Source organism: Pseudophryne corroboree, chromosome 9 (assembly GCF_028390025.1).
Source record: "Pseudophryne corroboree isolate aPseCor3 chromosome 9, aPseCor3.hap2, whole genome shotgun sequence".
Taxonomy (NCBI): Eukaryota; Metazoa; Chordata; class Amphibia; order Anura; family Myobatrachidae; genus Pseudophryne; species Pseudophryne corroboree.
In genome coordinates, this window is record NC_086452.1 from 329637403 (window position 1) to 329651337 (window position 13935).

Sequence of the window (13935 nt, forward strand, 5' to 3'; positions counted from 1 at the left end):
TCGCTGTGTGTGTGTGTGTGTGTGTGTGTGTGTGTGTGTGTGTGTGTGTGTGTGTGTGTGAAAGCTGGGAGGTATGCACCCTGCCTGTGCCATGTCCATACTATCTGCTTCTGCAGCTGCTCCTAGTGTCCTATAGATTTGGCCAGATCTGTGACTCATTTGACTAACTCCGCCCACTGTTGTGACTCCGCCCAGCGTTAGCAAATGAATCACAAGATCACAGATCTGGGCTATTATATAGGAGAGATATATATATATATATATATATATATATATATATATTCTGTGTGATGATCTGGCACTCACTGGTATAGCTGGCTGTTTGGTCCGGTGCCCTTACTAGTCCTCCGTAAGCAGGGGGATGTGGATAGGAGCTGTATAGTACGGCACTCAGACACTGATAGATGAATTGAGTCCAAGCCCTGGATAGCTGTCGTCAACGTTTCAATTTAATAAATTTTTCTCAAGACATACAAAATCTGTATGTCTTGAGAAGAATTTATTAAATTGAAACGTTGACGACAGCTATCCAGGGCTTGGACTCAATTCATCTATCAGTGTCTGAGTGCCGTACTATACAGCTCCTATATATATATATATATATATATATATATATATATTAGTGATGAGCGGGTACGGTTCCTCGGAATCCGAACCCGCCCGAACTTCACCCTTTTTTGCACGGGTCCGAGCAGACTCGGATCCTCCCGCCTTGCTCGGTTAACCCGAGCGCGCCCGAACGTCATCATCCCGCTGTCGGATTCTCGCGAGACTCGGATTCTATATAAGGAGCGGCGCGTCGCCGCCATTTTCACACGTGCATTGAGATTGATAGGGAGAGGACGTGGCTGGCGTCCTCTCCGTTATAGTAGAACTTAGTTAGTTATAAATTGTGGGGAGGATTGGGGACGGGGAGCAGCTGTTAGGGAGTACAGTGCAGGGTTTTGAGTTTAATCCGTTGTTTCTCTGCCTGAAAAAAAACGCTCCACCAATCCATATCTGTGCTCACTCAGTGTGCTGCACTGCTGCATGATATATCTGTGCTGAGTGCACTGCTCACACTGCCTAATTGTGGGGACTGGGGAGCAGTTATAGCAGGAGTACAGTCAGTGCACACTGCACAGTTTTGCTGACAGTGACCACCAGTCCAGTATACGTTTGTCTGCCTGAAAAACACTGTGGTGTTTTTCTTTTTCTTTCTTCATACTAGTTTACCAGTCTGCTGACACTGTCCACCAGGTCCGTTATACAGTATATTATATTTATATATAAGCACTAAGCAGCAGTACAGTAGGCCACGGCTGTACCTACCTCTGTGTCGACTCGTCACTCGTCGTCCATAAGTATAAGTAATACTATCCATCCATCTACATTGTATACCTGTGGTGTTTTTTTTTTCTTTCTTCATACTAGTTTAGCAGTCTGCTGCTGACACTGTCCACCAGGTCCGTTATACAGTATATTATATTTATATATAAGCACTTAAGCAGCAGTACGGTAGGCCACGGCTGTACCTACCTCTGTGTCGACTCGTCACTCGTCGTCCATAAGTATAAGTAATACTATCCATCCATCTACATTGTATACCTGTGGTGTTTTATTTTTCTTTCTTCATACTAGTTTAGCAGTCTGCTGCTGACACTGTCCACCAGGTCCGTTATACAGTATATTATATTTATATATAAGCACTAAGCAGCAGTACGGTAGGCCACGGCTGTACCTACCTCTGTGTCGACTCGTCACTCGTCGTCCATAAGTATAAGTAATACTATCCATCCATCTACATTGTATACCTGCGGTGTTTTTTTTTTCTTTCTTCATACTAGTTTAGCAGTCTGCTGCTGACACTGTCCACCAGGTCCGTTATACAGTATATTATATTTATATATAAGCACTAAGCAGCAGTACGGTAGGCCACGGCTGTACCTACCTCTGTGTCGACTCGTCACTCGTCGTCCATAAGTATAAGTAATACTATCCATCCATCTACATTGTATACCTGTGGTGTTTTTTTTTTTCTTTCTTCATACTAGTTTAGCAGTCTGCTGCTGGCACTGTCCACCAGGTCCGTTATACAGTATATTATATTTATATATAAGCCCTAAGCAGCAGTACGGTAGGCCACGGCTGTACCTACCTCTGTGTCGACTCTTCACTCGTCGTCCATAAGTATAAGTAATACTATCCATCCATCTACATTGTATACCTGTGGTGTTCTTTTTTTCTTTCTTCATACTAGTTTAGCAGTCTGCTGCTGACACTGTCCACCAGGTCCGTTATACAGTATATTATATTTATATATAAGCACTTAAGCAGCAGTACGGTAGGCCACGGCTGTACCTACCTCTGTGTCGACTCGTCACTCGTCGTCCATAAGTATAAGTAATACTATCCATCCATCTACATTGTATACCTGTGGTGTTTTTTTTTTCTTTCTTCATACTAGTTTAGCAGTCTGCTGCTGACACTGTCCACCAGGTCCGTTATACAGTATATTATATTTATATATAAGCACTAAGCAGCAGTACGGTAGGCCACGGCTGTACCTACCTCTGTGTCGTCACTCGTCGTACATAAGTATAAGTAATACTATACTATCCATCCATCTACATTGTATACCTGTGGTGGCTTTTAGTTGTGCGCAAAATATGGAGAACAAAAATGTGGAGGTTAAAAAAATAGGGAAAGATCAAGATCCACTTCCACCTCGTGCTGAAGCTGCTGCCACTAGTCATGGCTGAGACAATGAAATGCCATCAACGTCGTCTGCCAAGGCCGATGCCCAATGTCATAGTACAGAGCATGTAAAATCCAAAACACAAAAGATCAGTAAAAAAATGACCCAAAAATCAAAATTAAAAGCGTCTGAGGAGAAGCGTAAACTTGCCAATATGCCATTTACGACACGGAGTGGCAAGGAACGGCTGAGGCCCTGGCCTATGCTCATGGCTAGTGGTTCAGCTTCACATGAGGATGGAAGCACTCATCCTCTCGCTAGAAAAAAGAAAAGACTTGCGGCAAAAGCACAGCAAAGAACTGTGCGTTCTTCGAAATCCCAAATCATAAAGGAGAGTCCAATTGTGTCGGTTGCGATGCCTGACCTTCCCAACACTGGACGGGAAGAGCTTGCGCCTTCCACCATTTGCACGCCCCCTGCAAGTGTTGAAAGGAGCACCCGCAGTCCAGTTCCTGATAGTGAAATTGAAGATGTCAGTGATGAAGTACACCAGGATGAGGATATGGGTGTTGCTTGGGCTGGGGAGGAAATTGACAAGGAGGATTCTGATGGTGAGGTGGTTTGTTTAAGTCAGGCACCCGGGGAGACACCTGTTGTCCGTGGGAGGAATATGACCATTGACATGCCTGGTGAAAATACCAAAAAAATCAGTTCTTCAGTGTGGAAGTATTTCAACAGAAATGCGGACAACAGGTGTCAAGCCGTGTGTTGCCTTTGTCAAGCTGTAATAAGTAGGGGTAAGGACGTTAACCACCTCGGAACATCCTCCCTTATACGTCACCTGCAGCGCATTCATAATAAGTCAGTGACAAGTTCAAAGACTTTGGGCGACAGCGGAAGCATTCCACTGACCAGTAAATCCCTTCCTCTTGTAACATAGCTCGCGCAAACCACACCACCAACTCCCTCAGTGTCAATTTCCTCCTTACCCAGGAAAGCCAATAGTCCTGCAGGCCATGTCACTGGCAAGTCTGACGAGTCCTCTCCTGCCTGGGATTCCTCCGATGCATCCTTGAGTGTAACGCCTACTGCTGCTGGCGCTGCTGTTGTTGCTGCTGGGAGTCGATCGTCATTCCAGAGGGGAAGTCGGAAGACCACTTGTACTACTTCCAGTAAGCAATTGACTGTCCAACAGTCCTTTGCGAGGAAGATGAAATATCACAGCAGTCATCCTGCTGCAAAGCGGATAACTGAGGCCTTGACAACTATGTTGGTGTTAGACGTGCGTCCGGTATCCGCCGTTAGTTCACAGGGAACTAGACAATTTATTGAGGCAGTGTGCCCCCGTTACCAAATACCATCTAGGTTCCACTTCTCTAGGCAGGCGATACCGAGAATGTACACGGACGTCAGAAAAAGACTCACCAGTGTCCTAAAAAATGCAGTTGTACCCAATGTCCACTTAACCACGGACATGTGGACAAGTGGAGCAGGGCAGACTCAGGACTACATGACTGTGACAGCCCACTGGGTAGATGTATTGCCTCCCGCTGCACGAACAGCAGCGGCGGCACCAGTAGCAGGATCTCGCAAATGCCAACTCGTTCCTAGGCAGGCTACGCTTTGTATCACTGCTTTCCAGAATACGCACACAGCTGAAAACCTCTTACGGCAACTGAGGAAGATCATCGCAGAATGGCTTACCCCAATTGGACTCTCCTGGGGATTTGTGGCATCGGACAACGCCAGCAATATTGTGCGCGCATTAAATCTGGGCAATTTCCAGCACGTCCCATGTTTTGCACATACCTTGAATTTGGTGGTGCAGAATTATTTAAAAAACGAAAGGGGCGTGCAAGAGATGCTGTCGGTGGCCAGAAGAATTGCGGGCCACTTTCGGCGTGCAGGCACCGCGTACAGAAGACTGGAGCACCACCAAAAAAACCTGAACCTACCCTGCCATCATCTGAAGCAAGAGGTGGTAACGAGGTGGAATTCAACCCTCTATATGCTTCAGAGGATGGAGGAGCAGCAAAAGGCCATTCAAGCCTATACATCTGCCCACGATATAGGCAAAGGAGGGGGAATGCACCTGACTCAAGCGCAGTGGAGAATGATTTCAACGTTGTGCAAGGTTCTGCTGCCCTTTGAACTTGCCACACGTGAAGTCAGTTCAGACACTGCCAGCCTGAGTCAGGTCATTCCCCTCATCAGGCTTTTGCAGAAGAAGCTGGAGGCATTGAAGGAGGAGCTAAAACAGAGCGATTCCGCTAGGCATGTGGGACTTGTGGATGGAGCCCTTCATTCGCTTAACCAGGATTCACGTGTGGTCAATCTGTTGAAATCAGAGCACTACATTTTGGCCACCGTGCTCGATCCTAGATTTAAAACCTACGTTGGATCTCTCTTTCCGGCAGACACAAGTCTGCAGGGGTTCAAAGAACTGCTGGTGAGAAAATTGTAAAGTCAAGCGGAACGCGACCTGTCAACATCTCCTCCTTCACATTCTCCCGCAACTAAGGGGGCGAGGAAAAGGCTACGAATTCCGAGCCCACCCACTGGCGGTGATGCAGGGCAGTCTGGAGCGACTGCTGATGCTGACATCTGGTCCGGACTGAAGGACCTGCCAACGATTACTGACATGTCGTCTACTGTCACTGCATATGATTCTCTCACCATTGAAAGAATGGTGGAGGATTATATGAGTGACCGCATCCAAGTAGGCACGTCAGACAGTCCGTACGTATACTGGCAGGAAAAAGAGGCAATTTGGAGGCCCTTGCAGAAACTGGCTTTATTCTACCTAAGTTGCCCTTCCTCCAGTGTGTACTCCGAAAGAGTGTTTAGTGCCGCCGCTCACCTTGTCAGCAATCGGCGTACGAGGTTACTTCCAGAAAATGTGGAGAAGATGATGTTCATTAAAATGAATTATAATCAATTACTCCATGGAGACATTCACCAGCAGCAATTGCCTCCAGAAAGTACACGGGGATCTGAGATGGTGGATTCCAGTGGGGACGAATTAATAATCTGTGAGGAGGGGGATGTACACAGTGAAAGGGGTGATGAATCGGACGATGATGATGAGGTGGACATCTTGCCTCTGTAGAGCCAGTTTGTGCAAGGAGAGATTGCTTCTTTTTTGGTGGGGGCCCAAACCAACCAGTCATTTCAGTCACAGTCGTGTGGCAGACCCTGTCGCTGAAATGATGGGTTGGTTAAAGTGTGCATGTCCTGTTTATACAACATAAGGGTGGGTGGAAGGGCCCAAGGACAATTCCATCTTGCACCTCTTTTTTCTTTTTTTTCTTCTTTGCGTCATGTGCTGTTTGGGGAGTATTTTTTGGAAGGGCCATCCTACCTGACACTGCAGTGCCACTCCTAGATGGGCCAGGTGTTTGTGTCGGCCACTTGGGTCGCTTAGCTTAGCCATACAGCGACCTCGGTGCAAATTTTAGGACTAAAAATAATATTGTGAGGTGTGAGGTGTTCAGAATAGACTGAAAATGAGTGGAAATTGTGGTTATTGAGGCTAATAATACTATGGGATCAAAATGACCCCCAAATTCTATGATTTAAGCTGTTTTTTAGGGTTTTTTGAAAAAAACACCCGAATCCAAAACACACCCGAATCCGACAAAAAAAATTCGGTGAGGTTTTGCCAAAACGCGTTCGAACCCAAAACACGGCCACGGAACCGAACCCAAAACCAAAACACAAAACCCAAAAAATTTCAAGTGCACATCCCTAATATATATATAAAAACACACACACACACACACACATAGTATATGCAGAAAATAAATACCACAGAACTTTCAGGGTTTACTTTAATTAAAGTAGAGATGAGCGGGTTTGGATCCCATGGGATCCGGACCATACCGAACCTCCCTACCCGAGTCCGGATCCGAGTCAGGCACGGGTTTTCCCGCCTGACACGGAAACCAGAATGAGGCAAAACGTCATCATCCCGCCGTCGGATTCTCGCGGGATTTGGATTCCATATAAGGAGCCGCACATTGCGGCCATTTTCACTCCAGTCTCGGAGAGTGTAGTGAGAGGACATGTCTCCGTTCTCAGTGTCTGTGTTGTCTTACATCAGACCAGGGGTAGTGTTTCTATGTGCAGCATCAGTAAAGTGACCAGTCACAGTGGTGGTGTCCTCTGCTGCCATATATCCGGTGTTACTGGCATATAATACCAGTGATATTGCCGTATAATTCCCGTGATATTGCTGTATAATTCCCGTGATACTGGCGTATAATTCCTGTGATATTGCCGTCTAATTCTTGGAATACTGGCGTACAATTCCTGTGATATTGCCGTATAATTTCAGTAATATTGCCGTATAATTCCTGTGATATTGCCGTATAATTCTCGGAATACTGGCGTATAATTCCTTTGATATTGCCGTATAATTCCAGTAATATTGCTGTATAATTCCTGTGATATTGCCGTATAATTCTCGGAATACTGGCGTATAATTCCTGTGATATTGCAGTATAATTCCTGTGATATTGCCGTATAATTCCAGTGATATTGCCATATAATTCCAGTAATCCTGCTGTATAATTCCAGTGATCCTGCCATATAATTTCATATAAATCCATATAATTCCGTATAAATCCAGTCCAGTGGTGCTGCCATATAAATTCAGTGGTGCTGTCCTGTGCTATATATTATTTACTCCAAATAAAGGGGCTATTAATATTTAATCCAAATAATTTTTACAGGGTTTGTCCTGTGAGGTGTACGAGTACGCTCTCCTGTGCCGCATATTGTGTTATATGACTCCAGAAAATGAATGGAGAACAAAAATTTGGAGGATAAAATAGGGAAAGATCAAGAACCACTTCCTCCTAGTGCTGCAGCTGCTGCCACTAGTCATGACATAGAGGATTAAATGCCATCAACGTCGTCTGCCAAGGCTGATGCCCAATGTGATAGTAGAGGGCATGTAAAATCCAAAAAGCCAAAGTTCAGTAAAAAGACCTAAAAATAGAAACTGAAATGGTCTGAGGAGAAACGTAAACTTGCCAATATGCCATTTACGACACGGAGTGGCAAGGAACGGCTAAGGCCCTGGCCTATGTTCATGACTAGTGGTTCAGCTTCACATGCTCCCGCTAGAAAAATAAAAAGAGTTAAGCTGGAAAAAGCACAGAAAAGAACTGTGCGTTCTAAGATGGTATCACAAATCCCCAAGGAGAGTCCCAAGTATGTCGGCGGTTGCGATGCCTGACCTTCCCAACACTGGATGGGAAGAGGTGGCTCCTTCCACCATTTGCATGCCCCCTGCAAGTGCTGGAAGGAGCACCCACCATGATATTGAAATTGAAGATGTCACTGTTGAGGATATGGGTGTTGCTGGCACTGAGGAGGAAGTTGACGATGAGGACCGGGGGAGACACCTGTTGTCCGTGGGATGAAGAAGCCCATTGTGATGCCTGGGCAAACTACCAAAAATGCCACCTTTCCGGTGTGGAATTATTTCTCCACAAATTAGGATAACAGGTCTCAAGTCATCTGTTGCCTGTGTCAAACTGTAATAAGTAGGGGTAAGGACGTTAACCACCTAGGAACATCCTCCCTTATACGTCACCTGCTGCGCATTCATCAGAAGTCAGTGTCAAGTTGTGAAACTTTGGGTAAGAGTGTAAGCAGTCCACTGACACCTAAATCCCTTCTTCCTGTTGTACCCAAGCTCCTGCAAGCCACACCACCAACTCCCTCAACGTCAGCTTCCTCCTCAGCCATGAACGTCAGTAGTCCTGCAGGCCTTGTCCATGGCAAGACTGACGAGTCCTCTCCTAACCGGGATTCCTAGGGAGGATCCTTGAGTGGTACGCCTACTGCTGCTGTTGCTGCCGCTGCTGTTGCTGCTGGGAGTCGATCATCATCCCAGAGGGAAAGTCAGAAGACCACTTGTACTACTTCAACTAAGCAATTGACTGTCCAATAGTCCTTTGTGAGGAAGATGAAATATGACAGCAGTCATCCTGTTGCAAAGCAGATAACTGAGGCCTTGACACTTATGTTGGTGTTAGACGTGTGTACAGTATCCGCCATTAGTGCAGTGGGATTTAGACAATTGATGGAGGTATTGTGTCCCCGGTACCAAATCCCATCTAGATTCCACTTCACTAGGCAGGCGATACTGAGACTGTACAGAGAAGTCAGAAAAAGTGTCGCCAGTGTCCTAAAAAATGCGGTTGTATCCAGTGTCCACTTAACCACGGACATGTGGACAAGTGGAACAGGGCAGACTAAGAACTATATGACTGACAGCCCACTGGGTAGATGTATTGCCTCCCACAGCAACAACAGCAGCAACGGCACCAGTAGCAGCATCTCGCAAATCCAAACTCGTTTCTAGGCAGGCTACGCTGTGTATCACCACTTTCCATAAGAGGCACACTGCTGACAACCTCTTACAGAAACTGAAGGACATCAACGTGCATTGGCTTACCCCACTTATCGGAAAATGCCACCAATATTGTGCGTGCATTACAACTGGGCGAATTCTAGCACGTCCCATGTTTTGCACATACAATTAATTTGGTGGTGCAGAATTTTTTGAAAAATGACAGGGGTGTACAGGAGATGCTGTCGGTGGCTGGAAAAATTGCTGGCCATTTTCGACATTCTGCCACTGCGTGCCGAAGACTGGAGCACCAGCAAACACTCCTGAACCTGCCCTGTCATCAACTGAAGCAAGAGGTGGTAACGAGGTGGAATTCAACACTCTATATGCTTCAGTGGATGGAGGAGCAGCACAAGGCCATTAAAGTCTATACATCCACCTACGATATAAGCAAAGGAGGGGGAATGCACCTTACTCAAGCGCAGTGGAGAATGATTTCCGTTCTCCAATCCTTTGAACTTGCCACACATGAAGTCAGTTCAGACACTGCCAGCCTAAGTCAGGTCATTCCCCTTATCAGGCTTTTGCAGAAGCAGCTGGAGAAATTAAAGGAGGAACTAAGGGGGTAATTCCAAGTTGATCGCAGCAGGAATTTTTTTAGCAGTTGGGCAAAACCATGTGCACTGCAGGGGGGGGGGGGGCAGATATAACATTTGCAGAGAGAGTTAGATTTGGGTGGGTTATTTTGTTTCTGTGCAGGGTAAATACTGGCTACTTTATTTTTACACTGCAATTTAGATTGCAGATTGAACACACCACACCCAAATCTAACTCTCTCTGCACATGTTATATCTGCCTCCCCTGCAGTGCACATGGTTTTGCCCAATTGCTAACAGAATTCCTGCTGCGATCAACTTGGAATTACCCCCTAAGACGGAGTGATTCCGCTAAGTATGTGGGACTTGGGGATGGAGCTCTTCATTCGCTTTGCCAGGATTCAAGGGTGGTCAATCTGTTGAAATCAGAGCACTACATTTTGGCCACCGTGCTCGATCCTAGGTTTAAAGCCTACGTTGTCTCTCTCTTTCCGGCAGACACAAGTGTGCAGAGGTGCAAAGACCTGTTGGTGAGTAAATAGTCAACTCAAGAGGAATGTGATAAATCAACAGCTCCTCCTTCAATTTCTCCCACCACTGGGGCTGCAAGGAAAAGGATAAGATTTCCTAGCCCACCCGCTGGCGGCGATGCAGGGCAGTCAGGAGCGAAAGCTAACATCTGGTCCGGACTGAAGGACCTGCCAACGATTACTGACATGTCTACTGTCACTGCATATGATTCTGTCCCCATTGAAAGAATGGTGGAGGATTATATGAGTGACAGCATCCAAGTAGGCATGTCAGACAGTCCGTATGTATACTGGCAAGAAAAAGAGGCAATCTGGATGCCCTTGCACAAACTGGCTTTATTTTACCTAAGTTGCCCCCCTCCAGTGTGTACTCCAAAAGAGTGTTTAATGCAGCCGGTAACCTTGTCAGTGATCGGCGTACAAGGTTACTTCCACAAAATGTGGAGAAGATGATGTTCATCAAAATGAATTATAAATTCCTCCAGGAAGACCTTTACCAGCAATTGTCTCCGGAAAGTACACAGAGACCTGTGATGGTGGATTCCAGTGGGGACGAATTAATACTCTGTGAGGGGGGGGATGTACACAGTTAAAGTGGTGAGGAATCGGAGGAGGAGGAGAAGGTCCACATCTTGCCTCTGTAGAGCCAATTTGTGCACGGAAATATTGCTTCTTTTTTGGTGAGAGCCCAAACAAACCACTAATTTCAGCCACAGTCGTGTGGCAGACCCTGTCGCTGAAATGATTGGTTTGTTAAAGTGTGCATGTCCTGTTTATACAACATAAGGGTGGGTGAGAGGGCCCAAGGACAATTCCATCTTGCACCTCTTTATCTTCTTAGCATCATGTGCTGTTTGGGGACTATTTTTTTAAAGTGCCATCCTGTCTGACACTTCCGTATATGTCTAGTGGTACTGCCATATTGTCACGATCCGGGTATCTGGACGCCATTACTTACCCTTCAGATGCCTCCTAAGGCTGGCTCAGCGTTCCAGGACCGGATCCCGCTGTTCCTGAGTTTCCACATGCAGAATGTCAGAGTGGTGATTTCATCAGCCGCGGCCTCCGCTGTGCCCGCGTGGTTAAATGTGCGCTTGTCAGTCTGGCGTCTCCTGTCTCCTGTGGCCGGCGTCGCCATTACTGTTTCAATTCTCACATGGATTACAAACCAAACTTCCCTCCAAGTGTCTGCATGGGCGCAGCCATCTTGGATTTTGCCATCTGATTATTTCCACCAATCTGCTGTCTGTATTGTTGATTTGCATAATTGCCTAGCCAACCCCTTCCTTGCTGCAGGTATAAGTATGCTGTGCCTGAGCAAGGAAGGCGTCAGTGCTTTGGTTGTCTAACCTAGTTCCAGTTTGTCTCTCTCCTGTGGTTGTCTTCCAGGTTCCAGCTCCTGTCTCCAGACTTCTGCTATAGAGACCCGCACCAGCATTCCATCTGCGGTGTAGCCTGACTCTCCGATCCATTCTGGACTCACCTGTTTCCAGCTACAACAATCACCTGCTTCCAGCCCAGCTTCCAGCAGTGTACAGCTTCTCTTAAAGGGCCGGTGTCCTTTCTGCAGTTTACCACTCTCCACCGGTATTATTATTTCACCGCTCTCAAACAATCACCTGCTTCCAGCCCAGCTTCCAGCAGTGTATAGCTTCTCTTAAAGGGCCGGTGTCCTTTTCTGCAGTTTACCACTCTCCACCGGTATTATTATTTCACCGCTCTCAAACTCCAAACTTCATTATTATTTCATCGCTCTCAAGTTCGTTTATTATTTAACTGGTTCCAGCCAGTATCCACTCCGTACCAACAACAGTCTGGTTCCAGCCAGTATCCACTCCGTACCAACAACAGTCTGGTTCCAGCCAGTATCCACAGCAGCTGTTTTACCTTCAGCAGCCCAGCCTTTCCTGGAACATCAGCTGGTACGATACTGGGTTCTCTCCATTGCTACAGTCAGGCCTGGTAAGGACTTTCCAACTAGAAGATTATAAGAACTGTCTCACACTACCAGTGCCCTTGGCCCTTGCCACCCTGTAGTACCCAGGAATTGTATTTATCCTCTGTTGACTTTTATGTTTCCTTTTACTGCTGCTGTGTTACGGAGTTTGTCATAATAAACATCATTGACTTTTATCCTGGTTGTCGTGGTCACGCCTTTGGGCAGTTATTCTACATGTTACTTACATGTCTAGGGGTCTGATACAACCTCCCAGGTTCCGTTACATCTCAGCCCCTACAACTGAGGCTGCCTCCCGTCAGCTCAGGCCCTCAGTTGTGACAGTAAGCACTGACCTAATGAATCCAGCCGGAGACCAGGATCAAGCGGCCAGGCCGATGCAAGAACTGGCAGCCCGACTTGAACATCAGGAGGCTGCACAGGGCCACATCATCCGCTGTCTCCAGGATCTCTCTACACGGCTGGATGGGATTCAAACGACCCTCCGTGGACCTGGCACGTCCGGTGCGTCCACTACAGTAACACCAGCTGTAACCCCACCCACCTTACCCATTTCCAGTCCACATCTTCATCTTCCAACGCCAGCAAAATTTGATGGATCTCCAAGGTTCTGCAGGGGATTTCTCAATCAATGTGAAATCCACTTTGAGCTTCTACCTGGCAATTTCTTCAGTGACCGTACCAAAATTGCCTATATCATCTCCCTTCTCAGTGGCTCAGCCCTTGACTGGGCATCACCTTTATGGGAGAAGTCTGATCCCCTGCTATCCTCCTATACTGACTTTGTAGCTACATTCAGGCGCATCTTCGACGAGCCAGGCCGGATAACATCTGCTTCATCTGAGATTCTCCGTTTACGCCAGGGAACACGTACTGTGGGACAGTATCTTATATAGTTTAAAATCCTGGCATCCGAACTGGCATGGAATGACGAGGCCCTGTATGCTGCATTCTGGCATGGCTTATCAGAACGCATCAAGGATGAGTTAGCTACCAGAGACTTGCCCTCTAAGTTGGATGGGCTAATTTCTCTTTGCACGAAGGTTGATCTACGTTTCAGAGAGAGAGAGCAACCGAGCGAGGAAGATCATCTACTCCTAAATCTTCTGCTCCTCCTCGTCAACCATCTCCATCCAAGGATGAGCCTATGCAAATTAGTCGTTCCCGTCTATCTCCCGCTGAGCGCCGAAGACGTCTCTCTGAGTCTCTCTGTCTCTACTGTGCAGCTCCGTCGCACACTATCAATGCCTGTCCCAAACGTCCGGGAAACTCCAGATCCTAGCTCGCCAAGGAGAGGGCCGGCTAGGAGTAATGATCTCCTCTCCATCTCCTCATGACTGTAACCTCCCAGTGTCGCTCCAAATTGCTCAACGTTACAGGAACGTCATTGCCCTCCTTGATTCCGGAGCAGCTGGGAATTTCATAACCGAAGCTTATGTTAAACGGTGGTCCCTACCCACCGAGAGACTGTCCTCGTCCATCTCTTTGACTGCCGTGGATGGCAGCAAGATTTTTGACGCAGTCATTTCCTTAAGGACTCTTCCAGTTCGTCTGAGAGTGGGAGTTCTTCATTCTGAGTATATTTCTTTTTTAGTGATTCCAAGAGCCACACATCCAGTGGTTTTAGGCCTTCCATGGCTCCGTCTCCACAACCCATCAATTGACTGGATGACTACGCAAATACTGGCATGGGGTCCCTCCTGTGCTGAGACTTGTTTAGCCAAAGTTCTTCCTGTTTGTTCTTCCTTCCCCAGGTCATCTGATGTTCCGCCTCCTCCAAATCAAGACTTCACGGACGTGTTCAGTAAAGC